Consider the following 4,416-nt stretch of genomic DNA (forward strand, 5'->3'; position numbering starts at 1 on the left):
TTTGAGCACAGAGAACTCTGCCCCTCAAAAAATAAAAATTAAAAAAATTAAAAAGTTCATCTGTGTTTAATGGTCTTCACCATGTTAATTATTCCCAACTGGGAAATCTGACCAATCCAGATTGGTCAAACCAGTTTAGTTTTTCATTTACCTATTAGCTGATTCTCTCTTTTTCTCTGGGGAGAGGTTAGCAAGAGATGTACATGAAACAACAGTGTCCTTCCATTTATATCTTAGAGCAGCACATTTCTTATTTTAATGAATGGGTGACATATGTGCAGAGCTTCTGAAAATGCAGATCCAGTGGGTCTGAGGAAAGGCCTGAGATTCTGCATTTCTAAAAGATCTCAAGTCAGGAAGACCCTGGTTTCAAGTATCAAGTGCCTAGAGCAGTCTTCAAGCCCTTTTGGAAGATCCCCAAGATGAAAATTATTTTTATAATAACATGAAGAAATTACACTGGAGTTTTCCCGAAGGTACATAACATGTGATGCTACAGTGATTGAATATAGAAGCAGATATGAGAATCCAAATATCTTCTACAGAGAGATTTGCAAAAATACAAAACAATACCACTCACACTCACTTTACTAAACATTTTTCATTTTGGAGAATACAGTTATTTTTCAAAAACAATATATTACCTAAACTAGCACTGAATAGGCTTGCTGCTGTTATTAGTAAGTGAATCAACAGATATTTATTTTTAAGGTCTCATTTCTATCATCATAACTATTAACAGATATAACCAAATATTGAGGACTGCTCATAAACTAAATTTTTGGAGGTTCTCAGTAATTTTTAAAGGGATAGCAGGCTTGAAAATATCTGAGATTCACTGCTATATAGAGGGTGGAAGTTTATTTTCCCTGTTTCAGCAGAAAAATCAAGAAAGAGAAAGCATCCTACTCTATCCTATCAAAAAGACATTGAGATCCCACACATTTTAAAATACTACCTTAGCACAAAGTCCTTGTGGACATTTTTGAAGGAAAAAAAATAAAAGAATTTGGCCATGCCTTACACTCTTTTTAATGGAATGTCAATAAACATTCAAGGAGTTCTTATTCAAGTCCCTTAAGGTTGGGAAATGACAGAACAGGAAAACAAGTGAGTCTTAATCCCAAAATACGCTACATTGCCACAAAAGTAGATGAGTCAGTTTATCCTTGGCCTCTTTAAATTCCCATGTTTTCTTACCCATCTCGTGGATGAGTATTTGGGAAGGTATTTTCCTTATTGAACATATTATTTCTTCTTACAAGCTTCTCTTCAAAACATTTGCCGGGCAATGAGTCAAATAATGCATTGGTTGACTTCACATATGGCAAAAAATACAAGGATTTTGGAAACTTCAAACCAACATATTTACTCCAGGCATGCTCAATCTAATTGCCTGTGTCTTGCCTTCCCCACACCTGTAGCTTTGTAGAAAAGTTTTCACTCTCTCCTTTCCCTTCAACATCACTTTATCGGCGATTCACTGTGCTGTACTTTTTGTGCGTAACAACACACTTCACCGTCTTGCGACTTTTTTCAAATGTCTTTGTCGTTGGTGAGTAAACTCTGCATTGCGCTAACCACCTGGAGGTTCTGTTCCATCAGCCTCCTTTTCTTATACCTCCAGGCAGCATAAGTGGAACTGTTCACATGGTAGATCTGAGCCACCACTGGATTCTCCTTTCAAGTGTTTCCATTTTCTTCTGTCTGAAAGCACATGCTTATTTATGTCCTTGTCACTCCTACCACCACCAATAACAGCCTCCTTTGAACAAAACCTTGTAGGTTTGTTTGGTTGGTTTTCATTTAAAGCAACAGAAACTTATTTTCTCACACCCTGGAAGCTAGAAGTCCAAAATAAAAATGTCAGCAAGTCCACACTCTCTCTGGAGGCACTAGAGGAGAATCCTTCCTTGCCTCTTCCTTGCTTCTAGGGGTTGCCAGCAATCATTGGCCTTCCTTGGCTTGAAGCTGCTGTGTCCCTCTAGCCTCTGTATCACGTCCACATGGCCATCTTCCCTGTGTGTGTGTGTGTGTGTGTGTGTGTGTCTATCTGTCCATCTGTATCTGAGTTTTTAGGACACCAATCATTGGATTGAAGGCCTCGCCTAACTCCAGTATAACCACATCTTAATTAATTATATCTGCAACAACCCTATTTCCAGATAAGGTCACTTTGTGAGGTTTTGGATGGTTTCTTTGGAAGAAACAAAGAGTTGTGGTTTTAGTTTTTGCTCAATCTCTTTACGTTAGCTGCTTGTTACTCATACATGAGAATGAGTATTCAACACAAAATAAACAAAACCCAGAACCAGAAATGCCAGACAACTGCATAGGCTGACCCCATTTCAAATTATGTATTGCTGTGTACCATATACATCAATTTTTCGGAGAGCCACCCAGTGATTGGAAGTGTGAATACCATATCCACTAATCCTAAGGATCTGATAAGTTACATTATGTGGTGGGAAAGACAAGCGTCAATGAGTCTTCCCTCAAGTCCTGCCATATTGTTCCTACCTGAATTCTCTTCTGGATATAGGGATGTAGAATGCAGAAGTTTCTATTAAATTGAGTTAGAGTCATGCTTATTTTCATAAACTATAATTCTTTTTCTTTTCCTTCAACTGGGGCCAAGATCCAATATATATATATATATATATATATATATATATATATATATATATATTTTTTTTTTTTTTTTTTTTTTTTTTTTTGCTTTGTCTCTCCTCATTTAAATCCTGTGGGATTGATTTAGTTGAAATTAGTTAAGTACAGATCTGTTGTTGCTGAGGTGTTGGAGGCACATATAGATAAGGGTAGCTGTCCTTATACCCTGTGATGGCAGTATGGCATGTGTCAGGAAGGATAAAAAGACAATCACATAAACAACTTTAATGTTGTAAGGAGTATAAACACGAACGGACATGAATAAGAAAGATGCATTGGTTGTTTTAGATTCCTCTTTACCGTTCACACAAACAGGGGAGTTAATAAGCATGAGAAGATGCATCTCTCTAAACCCTTTTGGAGTTTCCACTTTTCCGCATCAGGCTTTTCTTCAAATCTGGCAGCTGGAATGTCTTAAATATCTTTATTCTTCATGGCTTTCGTGATTCTCTTCCAAAACCTCCCATCAGGGCAAAATCAGAGATACACTCTTTGAGCCAAAATTTAAATGGATACAAAAGAGTTAAAACCCACAACTACTAATAGTAACAATACTAATTGTAATAATATTGTTTATTTGCTATGCACCAGGCACTTCACACCTATTTAAACTCTCACTCTTCATAAAAACTTGTTGAGGTATGTGTTACAATAGTCATATTTTTGCAATGAGGAAATAGGTGTACAGAAGTCTAAATAACTTCCCCAGGATCACAGGACAGTGCCTGGGCTGGGATATGAGAGTGGGCATTTGGCTTGTTGCTGTGTTTCTTTTCTTTTCTTATCTTATTTTGAGAAGTGTACAGAAAGTTAGCAAAAGTAAATTTTCCTCACCTTTTGACAGAAGAACTTTGTCATAATGTAGAGAGCTGGTGGTTTGCTCTGACTTCTAAGAGCCACACAATTAGCATCTATCTACACTGCCGGGTCAGGCATGGAGAAAAGGCAGGTGAGCCAAACATCTCTTCAGAGCACACATTCAGAGAGGTGTTAGGTTAACATTATGCTGCAAGATTTTACAAACATTTGCAGTAATGAACAGGATTAAAGAGACCTAAAATAACAGAAACATAATTAAAGTCTCCATTTTAATCATAAATGTGAAAATTCTGTGTTAGTGTATCTATGAGAGAAAAGGTGTTGGCAATTTTGATGCAGACCAGCATGAGACATGCACAGGTGAGTAACACAGAACCGAATAACAGAAAAAGCCCTGATAGAACAAATGTCACACACTTCTTGTTACCCGAGACTACGATTTTCAGGAATAATGGGATAAGCCTGAGAGTTAACATCAGACCGGTGTCATACTGAATATTGAATATACATTGAATATTGAATATATATTGAATATACAATATTGAATATACATTCTTATCATTTTCAATGCAAAAGTATTTAGACTGTGTACTGTATACAAAGCATCGAGTTAGTGACTGGATAGAAGAGGACAAAAGAGCAGTGTGTAAAGTCAGATTCTGCTTTAGGTGACAGAAATCCTAAATAAAGTAGCTTACACAAAAACAAAGATTTTAATGACATTGCTGGATTCAAGGCCTCTAATGGTATTATCTTCTCTCTCTTTTCTCTCTCTTTTCCCTCTTTCTACTGCTTGGCTTCCTTCTTAGTCTTTTCCCATGTAGTGACATCTCTGCCTAGATGGGTTTTCCCCCTTTCTTCTTCTTGGGGTCATTCCTGTTTCTATTTCCCAGCTCCAACCATCACCTGACATCTGGGTTGGATTAT

This window comes from Vulpes vulpes, chromosome 15 (genome assembly GCF_048418805.1).
Source record: "Vulpes vulpes isolate BD-2025 chromosome 15, VulVul3, whole genome shotgun sequence".
NCBI lineage: Eukaryota > Metazoa > Chordata > Mammalia > Carnivora > Canidae > Vulpes > Vulpes vulpes.